Here is a 12,594-nt window from a genome sequence, read left to right as displayed (position 1 = left end):
CGAGAGCGCCAAAACCGGGGAGAGTTCCAAAGCAGCGGGAGCAGAGCGAGATACAAAGGATCGGTGAGTGTAAAGAAGTAAAAAGTAATGGCCCAGAAATTCGGGTCCCAACACATGAGTACGCACTGCGCATGCACGGCAAACCGGCACTTCCGTTCCCCTGAAAGAAAGGGTTCAGAAGTCGAACGCGTGCGCGGGAGAGGCAGCGCGTGCGCATCGAACTTGCGTTTTTTTTCCAGGTTTCTCGTGGAGGGTAAGTCTCCAGAAGTTAGACATATAAAAAGCAGTCGCAAGGCCTGCTTTTAACAGGGTAAGTGGTGAATTAATTAAAATTAGAACATTTTTTCCACAGGTTTATCATTTTTAAATACTTTAAAGAAAGGTAAGTTTATTTTTAGCCCCGTTAGAAAATGTAATTAATTTTTTCCAAAATTTAAATTATTCTTTAAAATAGTTATTTCATGTAATTTATAGTTTATTTTAAAAATGTGATGTTTTTAAAAAAAATTATTTGAGGTTTTAGTGATGTTTTGGGGCTTATAGTATTTATAGGTTTGACAGCTCTTCCTGTCAATTTTATGAATGAAGCATTCCCTGCTACCATTGGCTCTCCATGGCCCACCTGATCCCAGGGGACACATCGAACTAACTGCGCCCCTGGGATACGCAAGCACTGCGCGCCGGCAGCTGGAGCAGGCCCAGGATCGGAATCCCACGTGGGCCCACAGCTCAACGGCCGGCGCGCTAGGTAAGTGCAGGTCGGGGGCTTGCACCCGCGGGAAGCCCCCGTCCCGAATTTCTGGGCCACTGAAAGTGTGACGTCCCCAGAAATCAGGTAAGTGATTGGTTGGTGACTATTTCTCTATTTCTCGCTTTTTTTCCAAACTTGAGTGTCTAAATTTAATTGCCTTGGTGTAGATTAAAAGATATAAGTGTTCCAAATTTTAAAACTAATTAATGAATTGAGATGGGAAACCAGGCAATGTGTTGTTGTTGTTGAATGTGGGAGCTCGTGGACACCATTGAGGTCCAGGACGACCACATCTGCAGTAAGTGTTGGCGGCTCGAGGAACTTCGGCTCAGAGTTGATGAGTTGGAGTCCGAGCTTCGGACACTGCGATACATTAGGGAAGGGGAGCGTTACCTGGACACTATGTTCCAGGAGGCAGTCACACCCACTAGAATAATTACTTCCAATTTGGCCCATGGTCAGGGACAGGAGGGTGTGACTACAAGCGAGGCAGGTATTGGGATCCTGGAGGTAGTGGTGGAGGAGCCTCAGCCCTTGGCCTTGTCCAACAGGTATGAGATTCTTGCTCATGTGTGGACGAGGCCAGGGACTGCAGGGATGATGAGCAATCTGACCACAGCACCATGGTGCAGGGAGCCATTCAAGTGGGGGGAGCAAAAAGAAATATTGTAGTGATTGGGGACAGTATAGTGAGGGGGATAGACACTGTTCTCTGCAGCTGAGACCGTGAGTCCCAAAGGCTGTGTTGCCTGCACGGTGCCAGGGTTAAGGACATCTCTGGGCTGGAGAGAAACTTGGAGTGGGAGTGGGAGGGGGAAGATCCAGTTGTCACGGTCCACTTAGGTACCAATGACATAGGTCGGACAAAGAAAGAGGTTCTGCTGAGAGAGTATGAGCAGCTAGGGGCTAAATTAAAAAGCAGAACCACAAAGGTAATAATCTCTGGGTTACTACCTGAGCCACGAGCGAATTTGCATAGGGCAAATAAGATCAGAGAGATGAACGAGTGGCTCAAAGACTGGTGTGGGAGAAATGGGTTTCGGTTTGTGGGGCACTGGCACCAGTACTGGGATAAGAGGGAGCTGTTCCGTTTGGACGGGCTTCACTGGAACCATGCTGGGGCTAGAGTCCTGGAAAATCGAATAGCTAGGGCTGTAGAGAGGGCTTTAAACTAAATAGTGGGGGGGAAGGTCCAGGTGAGCGGGAAAATAAAAAGTCAATGAGAAATGAGAAAGCAATAGAGCAGGCTAGAGATGGGGGAAATAATAACCAGAGTGTGACAGGAAGGGACAGAGGGCTAGATTTTCAGTTGCTTGCGCCAGCAGTTAGCGCCTTAAGAGAAGTGATTTCCGGGCGCTATGCGTGTAGCGCCCGGGCGCAGCGCAGTTTGCGCCCCGCCCCAAATTAAGTTGCCCGTTAGCGCCGGCGCAAAGTTTAGCGCCCGCCCGGATGCGCGCGCAGAAAATGACGTCACATCCTCGTGCAACGCCCTTTGGCCGCCCCGATTGCAAACTTCAGTCGGACCGCCCCATTGTGCGGCGGGCGGCCGGAGCGTTTGGAAAAAGGAATGCAACACAACCAGCGCGGGCCCCGGGGGGCGCTAATTAAAGGGAACGTCCTCTCCAGTATAAAGGCCATCCATTATTTCAGAAAACAGTCTTGTGCAACGCATTTCTGGAGACACAACAAGGAGGATAGCTAACTGGTTTCAAGCAGCAAGAGCCAGGTATTTTTGGACTCAGGCAACAGCGCTGCAAGTGGCCATTTGGAAATTAGAGTGTTTGCCAGGATTTGATGGGGGTTGCATGGGGTGCCAACGCGGAGCTGCAGCTCCATGTCCGTAGGGCTCGCAGACGCATTGTGAGAGGGGCAGCCCTGGCTAGAGGCAGAGGGGGCTACAGGCGTCGGCCACGTAGGCCTTACCCAGTCAGGCTATACCGCCAGCAGCGCTCCTACCTAAACATGAGTGCCGCGCGATGTGTTAAAAGGCTCCGATTCCGGAAGGGGGTGATTGCAGAGATCTGCCACCTGCTTCGCCGAGATCTGCGGCCAAAGCTCAGGTGCAGGACGTCTCTGTCGGTGGAAGTGAAGGTGACAGTGGCATTGAACTTCTATGCCACCGGCTCCTTCCAATACGCTGCTGGGGACATAGCAAACATCTCCCAGTACGGCGCGCATCGCTGCATCCGCCAGGTGACCGAAGCACTGTTCAGAAGGAGAAGCCAATTCATCTCCTTCCCCATGGCCCTGGAGAGCCAGCATCAGCGCGCATTGGGATTTTCCAGACTCGGGGAATTCCCCTTGGTGCAGGGCGCCATTGACTGTACGCATGTGGCTTTGCGGGCCCCTCTGGAGCATGGCGAGCAGTATCGCAACAGGAAGGGCTACCATTCTCTGAATGTGCAGCTGGTCTGTGACCACAAGCAGCGCATCATGGCAGTCAATGCCAGCTTCCCAGGCAGCAGCCACGATGCCTTTATCCTGCGGCAGAGTACTGTGCATGACATGTTCCAGGCACAGCCTCCCCCAAGAGGATGGCTACTCGGGGACAAAGGCTATCCTTTGTGCACCTGGCTCATGACCCCGCTCCGCGCGCCCAGGACCGCTGCTGAAGAGGCCTACAACGAGAGCCATCAAACCACCCGCAACATCATCGAGCTAACTATTGGGGTCCTCAAGCAGCGGTTCCGCTGCCTTGATCGCTCCGGAGGAGCTCTCCAGTATTCGCCGGACCGGGTCTCCCAATTTGTGGTGGTTTGCTGCATGCTACACAACCTGGCTATCCGCAGGACTCAGGCACTGCCACCTGACGTTGGACCAGCACCTCAGGAGGAGGAGCAGGAGGAGCATGAGGAGGAGGAGGAGGAGGAGGAGGAGCAGGAGTACGTTCCCAGGAGGGAGCGACCAGGGCCAAGGGCCGCACGACGCCACCTTATTACACGGTACTTCTAAGCCCCCTGTCAGGGAATGGCCAGGGGCCATGAGGGAAGATGAATGCAGCCGCTCCGCAAGCCCTCAGCCGGCGAAGCCAACAAACACTAAGAAGAACAACCATGGAGACTGCATGAATAAAGATAATTTTTTATTAAACAAAAATGAAAAGCCCTTCCCACATGAATCCCCAAAAACAATAAACGGGCCCCACAAAAAGCCCAACAAACGACTCACTCCCACAAACTGGGGAGGAGCCACTCCACCTTTATTGAAACCGGGCCTCAACGTCGGCCTAACGCAAAAAAAAAGCCCTCCAAAAGCACAACCATGGGCAAAATAAAGATGGCCACCGCCATATTAAAGGAAAGCTGGCCACACCCTCTACTGAGTGGCCCGCGAGGGCGAGACCTTGGCCAGCATTTTGCCTCCCCTGCCTGCTGCTCCTTCGCAAGCTCTGCCCAGTGGCTGCTGCGAGGCTGGGGGAAGGCGCCTGAGGCTCAGATGCCCTTCCGCCAGATGCCGCTGGGGGGCGGCCTACACGGCGTTTGGGCCTCGAGGGGCCGTCTCCTGAGTGGCGCACCTGAGCCTGGCCACCATCAGCTGCAGCCGCTTGCCCTTGACGGCCCAGAGGGGGAATGGCGGCGACGGATGGCGCAATGTGGGCCAGCAGGCGTCTGGGATGCGCTGGCTGGTGCTGTGGCGCGGTGGCACTCGGCCGGGCCCGCACTGCAGGATCCGCAGCAATCAGCCGACGGCCGGCTTGCTGGGATGGTCCAGCGCGGCGCCTGCCCTGGCGATGCCTGCCTGAGACAGCGCGTGTGGCAGCAGTGAGTGGCCCTGTGGTCCTGGTGTGCGCGCGCATCACATCCGCCAGGGTCTTGACGGCATCAGTTAGCATGCGGCCAGTCGCGGCAGTTGCTGCCCCGAACTCGCGCACACTGGTCGCCAGCGACTCGATGGCCTCAGGCATGCGCCCCACCACGCTCATGAGCTCCGTGTGGCGCCGGTCCGAGTCGTCGGCCATCTGATCGAGCTTCCGCACCTCCTCCGAAGTGAAGGTGTCCGGACTGGAGTCGCGACTCTCCCGCTGGGGAGGAGGGGGCCGAACTAGGGGACCCTTGCCGCGTTGGTGACGGCGAGTGTGCCGAGCAGCAGCACTCCCCTCTGATCCTTCCCCCCTTTGGGGGGAAGGCCGCGGGCCACGCGCACGGCTGCTGGGTGGCTGGACGCCACTGGTCCCAGAAGCTGCATTGCCCTGCGACAGTTCCTCCAGGCACTCGTCCAGTGAGGAGGTGTCGAGCATTTCCTCCTCTCCTGCGGGACGTGACTGTTCCCCCGAAGGTCCGGCTTGCTCCTCCTCCTCCTCCTGGTTGGAGGTGCTGTCACTGGCAGCCTCAGGGTCCTGGTCGTCACCAGCTGAAAGCAGGAATGCACAAGAGTAGCTTCAGAGTGAGGAGACGGCGTCAGCGAGGGAGTTAGGACTGGTGGGATTCAGCGCATTGGTGGGACAGTGGCAAAGGAGGTAGCTCGGATGGGCCAGTGCGACGCGAGAGGGCCAAAAGGCGAGGTCCTTACCATTGCCGGGCAGTGGAGGGTCGGATACACCGCACGCTGTGGGGACAATCACACGTGCTCCCATGAGCACACACACGCGCTCCTCCAGCTGAGTGAGCTTCTGCAGCTTGGCGCGGCCACCCCTGGCACGGGCCTGGCGATTAAACGCTACTTTAGCCTGCAAGAGAAAGGACGGGCTGTAAGTGCGCAGTGAAGCCCTGATGTAGTGTGCACTGCCTCCCATGGTGGAATAGCTTGGACAGAGTGAAGCCCTGATGTAGTGTGCACTGCCTCCCATGGTGGAATAGCTTGGACAGAGTGAAGCCCTGATGTAGTGTGCACTGCCTCCCATGGTGGAATAGCTTGGACAGAGTGAAGCCCTGATGTAGTGTGCACTGCCTCCCATGGTGGAATAGCTTGGACAGAGTGAAGCCCTGATGTAGTGAGCACTGCCTCCCATGGTGGAATAGCTTGGACAGAGTGAAGCCCTGATGTACTGTCCACTGCCTCCCATGGTGGAATAGCTTGGCCAAAGTGTAGAGTGCCGAATGGCCATTTGATGCTCATGACTGTCCCAATGCTGCTGGCTGAGGGCTGGCCAAAAGGACTTTCAGGTCCCTTTGCCCATCATGTCAGGTGTACATGCAAGAATGAGGAGGAGACTGGAAAGGCTACTCACCCTCACAATCCTGGTCAGATCGTTGTATTTCTTACGGCATTGTGTGTGGGTCCTGGGGGCCTCGCCGGTGAATGTCACCCTCTGGGCGATCTGCTTCCAGGCTTTGGTGTAGTCGTGGTGGGTTGGATTCCTCCCACTGTCTGGAAACAAGATCTTGCGCCTCACCTCCAGAGCTGTGACCATGATGTCCAGATCACCCTCTGAGAAGCGCAGGGCATGCTGACGGGCCTTCTCTGGCGTTGCCATGACTCCCTGGGGCTGAGCAGTAGTGTTGAGGCCTCTTTGCAAGGCTGCAGTGTGCAGGGCGTGGCAGCAGACCAATTCGTCCCTTCCCCCTTTAAGAGCTGGTCGGCACCACGGGGTCTGCTGTCAGTGCAAAAATGACCGCACCCGTGCTGCGCCCCGCCTGGGCGCTATCCCTCTGGACCGCCGGCTTAGCGCCTAAAGAGAGTAGTGGAACGCCTCTTTTAGCGCTCCACCAACCTCTTAGGGCGAAGCCACTGAATTCCCGGCAACGGGGCGCTACTTTGGGGCGGGCGCTAACTTCGGGCGGGCGCTAAGGTTAGCGCCCCAAAACTGCCTATACTGAAAATCTAGCCCAGAATGTTTAAAAATAAGAGTGTAACAGAATAAAAGGCCAAAACAAGGAAAAACGGTAAAAAGACAAAGTTAAAAGCTCTGTATCTGAATGCACGCAGCATTCGTAACAAGATAGACGAGTTGATGGCACAAATAGATACAAATGGTTATGATCTGATTGCCATTACAGAGACGTGGTTGAAAGGTGACCAGGGCTGGGAACTGAATATTCCAGGGTATATGATAATTCGGAAGGATAGAAAGAAAGGAAAGGGAGGTGGGGTGGCTTAGAAACATAGAAACATAGAAGATAGGAGCAGGAGTAGGCCATTCGGCCCCTCGCGCCTGCTCCACCATTCAATATAGCGGACCTGATTGGAGCGAGGCACCGGAGGTAAATAAAAGCGACGGCGAGGCTCGAGAGGCCCCATAGCGGACCTGATTGGAGTGAGGCAGCACCGGAGGTAAATAAAAGTGGCGGCGAGGCTCGAGAGGCCCCATCGCGGACCTGATTGGAGCGAGGCAGCACCGGAGGTAAATAAAAGCGGCGGCGAGGCTCGAGAGGCCCCATCGTGGACCTGATTGGAGCGAGGCAGCACCGGAGGTAAATAAAAGTGGCGGCGAGGCTCGAGAGGCCCCATCGTGGACCTGATTGGAGCGAGGCAGCACCAGAGGTAAATAAAAGCGGCGGCGAGGCTCGAGAGGCATACCAGTCTCCGAGCTCAGAGGGAGGGAAGTAAAAAGTAATCAAAGTGTGATGTCACCAGGAAGCAGGTAAGTGATTGGTTGGTGAGTATTTCTCTCTTTAAACTTTAACTCTGTGCTTTATAGTTTTTAAGGTCTCTGTGGTGTAGCGGGGACTGTTGGTAAACCAGGCCCCTTAAGTATATCATTTAACTGTAGTGTAATTGGTGGGATTGATTTGATTTAATTTAATTTCAGTTAATTAAAGGGTAAGTCATGGCAGGAGAGCTCGGCCTCGTGGCATGCTCCTCCTGCGCTATGTGGGAACTCAGGGACACTTCCTGTGTCCCTGACAACCATGTGTGCGGGAAGTGTATCCAGCTGCAGCTACTGGCAGACCGCATTGCGGCGCTGGAGCTGCGAATGGATTCATACTGGACCATTCGCGATGCTGAGGAATTCGTGGATAACACGTTTGAGCAGTTGGTCACACCGCAGGCAAAGGTTGGACAGGCAGAAAGGGAAGGGGTGACCAACAGACAGAGTAGTAGGCGCAGGCAGGTAGTGCAGGGGTCCTCTGTGGACATCCCCCTCTCAAACAGATATACCGCTTTGGATACTGATGGGATAGCTTATCAGAGGAAGGCAGCAGCAGCCAACTTCATGGTACCAGGGGTGTCTCTGCTGCACAGGACGGGAGGAAAGAGCGGGAGAGCTATAGTAATAGGGGATTCAATTGTAAGGGGAATAGATAGGCGTTTCTGCGGCCGCAAACGAGACTCCAGGATGGTGTGTTGCCTCCCTGGTGCAAGGGTCAAGGATGTCTCCAAGCAGCTGCAGAACATCTTGGAAGGGGAGGGTGAACAGCCAGTTGTCGTGGTGCATATAGGCACCAACGATATAGGTAAAAAGCGGGATGAGGTCCTAAAAGCGGAATATAGGGAGTTAGGAGGTAAATTAAAAAACAGGACCTCAAAGGTAGTAATCTCAGGATTGCTACCAGTGCCACGTGCTAGTCAGAGTAGAAATAGAAGGATACTTCAGATGAATACGTGGCTAGCGGAATGGTGCCGGGGGAGGGATTCAAGTTCCTGGGACATTGGAACCGGACGGTCTGCACCTGGGCAGGGCTGGAACCAATGTCCTAGGGGGAGTGTTTGCTAGTGCTGTGGGGGAGGGTTTAAACTAAAATGGAAGGGGGTTGGGAACCTGAGCAGGGAGACAGAGGAAAGGAAAACAAGGATAAAAGCAAAAGATAGGAAGGAGAAAAACAAAAGTGGCAGTCAGAGAAATCAACGGTTTAAATCAAACGTGGCCACAGTAAATAATAATTCTAATAGGTCTAAGAGCGTTAAAAAAACAAGCCTGAAGGCTTTGTGTCTTAATGCGAGGAGCATTTGTAATAAGGTGGATGAATTGGCTGCGCAAATAGAGGTAAACGAATATGATTTGGTTGGGATTACGGAAACGTGGCTCAAGGACGGCCAAGACTGGGAACTCAACATCCAGGGGTATTCGATATTCAGGAAAGATAGGCAAAAAGGAAAGGGAGGAGGGGTAGTATTACTGGTTAAAGAAGGGATTAACACAATTGTAATGAAGGATATTAGCTCTGATGAGGTGGAATCTGTATGGGTAGAATTGAGAAATACTAAGGGGAAAAAAACATTAGTGGGAGTGGTATATAGACCTCCAAACAGTAAGCCGGAGGTTGGGGATGGCATTAAAAGGGAAATTAAAGAAGCGTGTAATAAGGGCACAGCTGTCACCATGGGTGACTTTAATCTACATATAGATTGGGCTAACCAAATTAGTAACAATACTGTGGAGGAGGAATTCCTGGAGTGTTTACGGGATGGTTTCCTGGACCAATATGTCGAGGAACCAACCAGAGATCAGGCCATCTTAGACTGGGTATTATGTAACGAGAAAGGATTAATTAGCAATCTTGTTGTATGAGGCCCCTTGGGTCGGAGCGATCATAATATGATCGAATTCTTCATTAAGATGGAGAATGAAGTAGTTGACTCAGAAACTAGGGTCCTCAATTTAAATAAAGGAAACTACGATGGTCTGAGGAGAGAGTTGGGTAGGATTGATTGGGGAATGGCACTCAAAGGGTTGACGGCGGATAGGCAATGGCAAACATTCAAAGACCGAATGGATGAACTACAGAAGTTGTTCATCCCAGTTTGGCATAAAAATAAAACAAAAAAGGTGACTCAACCGTGGCTATCAAGGGAAATTAGGGCTAGCATAAGATCCAAGGAGAGGACATACAAATTGGCCAGAAAAAGCAATAATCCTGAGGATTGGGAGCAGTTTAGGATTCAACAAAGGAGGACAAAGAGATTAATTAAGAAAGGGAAAATAGAATATGAGAGTAAGCTTGCAGAGAACATAAAAACTGACTGTAAAAGCTTTTATAGATATGTAAAGAGGAAAAGATTGGTGAAGTCAAGCGTAGGTCCCTTGCAGTCAGAATCGGGGGAATTTATAATGGGGAGCAAAGAAATGGCAGACCAACTAAATACATATTTTGGTTCTGTCTTCACAAAGGAGGACATAAATAACCTCCCAGAAATACCGCGGAACATAGGGTCTGATGAAAGGGTGGAACTGAAAGATATCAGTATTTGTAGGGAAATGGTGTTAGGAAAATTGATGGGACTGAAGGCCGATAAATCCCCAGGGCCTGATAATCTACATCCCAGGGTACTTAAGGAAGTGGCCCTAGAAATCGTAGATGCATTGCTGGTCATCTTCCAGAACTCAATAGACTCTGGAACTGTACCCATGGATTGGAGGGTAGCTAATGTTACCCCACTATTCAAAAAAGGTGGCAGAGAAAAAGTGGGGAATTATAGACCGGTAAGCCTGACATCAGTAGTGGGGAAAATGCTAGAGTCCATTATAAAAGATGTAATAGCAGAGCACTTGGAAAGCAGTGACAGGATCGGACAAAGTCAACATGGATTTACAAAAGGTAAATCATGCTTGACTAATCTACTGGAATTTTTTGAGGATGTAACTGGTAAAATAGATAAGGGACAACCAGTGGATGTGGTGTATTTGGACTTTCAGAAGGCTTTTGATAAGGTCCCGCATAAGAGGTTAGCATGCAAAATTAAGGCACATGGGATTCGGGGCAAGGTATTGACTTGGATAGAGAACTGGTTGGAATAAACGGGTCGTTTTCCGAGTGGCAGGCAGTGACTAGTGGGGTACCGCAAGGATCAGTCCTAGGACCCCACCTGTTCACAATATATATTAATGATCTGGACGAGGGAATTGGATGCAATATCTCCAAATTTGCAGATGACACAAAGCTGGGTGGGAGGGTATGCTGTGAGGAGGATGTCATGAAACTCCAGTACGATTTAGACAGGTTGGGTGATTGGGCAGAAACATGGCAAAAGCACTATAATGTGGATAAATGTGAGGTTATCCACTTTGGTGGCAAAAACAGGAAGGCAGATTATTATTTGAATGGCAATAGATTGGGAGAAGGGGAAGTGCAAAGAGACCTAGGTGTTCTTGTGCACCAGTCGCTGAAGGTAAGCATGCAGGTGCAGCAGGCGGTTAAGAAGGCAAATGGTATGTGTTGTGTCTGTGTGTTGATAGAGACACTGAAGACAGAAGTTGGTTTCATAGGTGTTTACTAAACAAAGTCTGGAGGGGAACTAACTGATACAACACAATATACAGGCTTATATAACCCGAGTGGCCATTACCGGCATTACAGTACACATGGGGCTCTTAAAGGCACATACACTACAATTCCTCCCCTTTTAGCCAACCAGTACATAATATTTTAAGTAATTATTAATTACATGTTACAAGAAAAATAATCCACACATTGCTGCTGTTAATTAATTATAAGTCAGTCTCTCTGGAGGCTTCCTGACTCGGTCCGGATAACGCCTCGGTGGTGTAGTAGTTTCTGGTGGTGTAGTACGTTCTTTTGGCAAGGCTGATTCGGCTTGAATGCCAGTGTCGGGTTCATCCGGTTCCAGTATCACCGGATCGGAGGTAGATATGGGTATCTCTACTTCATCGTTAGGCGTATAGAGTTGTGGTGTAGGTTGTCCCTTTTCGGATGACTCTATGATTTGGTCAGCATGGCGCCTTATTATGCTTTCTCCGATGTCCACGGTATACATCAGCGGTCCGAGTCGTGTGCAGATAGTTCCAGGCTGCCATTTGTCGGTACGGTAGTCCTGGGACAAAACTTGTTGACCTATCTGGAAGGTTCTAGTTGGCCTTTCATTCATGCCTTGAAATTGCCGGTTCTCCACGTCCCTTCTGATGTTGGGCTTGATCAAATCCAGCTGGCATCTCAGGCTTCTATTGAAGAACATCATGGCGGGAGTTTGGTTTGTAACCATATGTGTTGCATGCCTGTATGCGAACAAGAAGTTATCCACCTTGTGCTGAAGTTTTATGTCTTCATTACCCATGGCCTTTATGGCCTTCTTGAAGGTCTGGACAAACCTTTCAGCTAATCCATTGGTGGCGGGATGGTATGGGGCGGACGTGTAGTGCTTAACCCCATTGTTTTTTAAGAACTTCCTGAATTCTTCGGACACAAATTGCGGTCCATTATCAGAACAAATCTGTTCCGGCAGCCCATTCCTGGCAAATATGGTCCTTAATACTGTGATGGTTTTTTCCGTGGTGGTGGAGGACATCTTTATTACCTCCGGCCACTTGGAGCGTGCATCAACCGCGATTAAGAACATTGAGTCCATAAATGGACCAGCAAAGTCGATGTGTACCCTTTGCCAGGGCCACTCCCATGGATGTAGAGGGGCTTGGGGTGGAGCGTTTTGGACCTTCTGGCATCCTAGGCAGCTCTTGGTCATTTCTTCGATGCCACCATACAAACGCCCTGGCTAGGTTCTTAATTTTCACTCCACCCAGATGCCCCTCGTGAAGCTCCTTTAGAACTTTATCCTGGAGTTTGGGTGGAATCACCACTCTGGAGCCACACATCAAGGTTCCTCGGCACACTGACAGCTGTTCTCTTCTTTGCGAGAATGCTGGCAACAGTGGTTCACCATGTGCTGGCCATCCCTTCACTGTTAAATCGTAGACTCGTGAGAGAGTCGGGTCATTTCTAGTTTCCCTTTCAATGGCGGAATTTGTTACTGGTAGACATTCGACTATGGTAGAGTGGAAAATCTCCACTGGGTCTACGGTAGGTGCTTCTTCTACCGTTGGCAACGGTAGGCGCGATAACCCGTCAGCATTCCCATGCTGTTTTGATCCTTTGTATTCTATGTTGTATTGGTGTGCCCCTAGAAAAAGGGACCACCTCTGTAGCCTTTGCGCTGTCATAATGGGAACACCCTTTTTAGGGTTGAATATGGAGATGAGGGGCTGATGGTCAGTCAACAAGGTAAATTTTTGT

Source organism: Somniosus microcephalus, chromosome 2 (genome assembly GCF_052327205.1).
Source record: "Somniosus microcephalus isolate GS21.2 chromosome 2, FLI_Smic_1.0, whole genome shotgun sequence".
NCBI classification, from domain to species: Eukaryota; Metazoa; Chordata; class Chondrichthyes; order Squaliformes; family Somniosidae; genus Somniosus; species Somniosus microcephalus.
Note: the sequence above shows the minus strand (reverse complement) of the source record.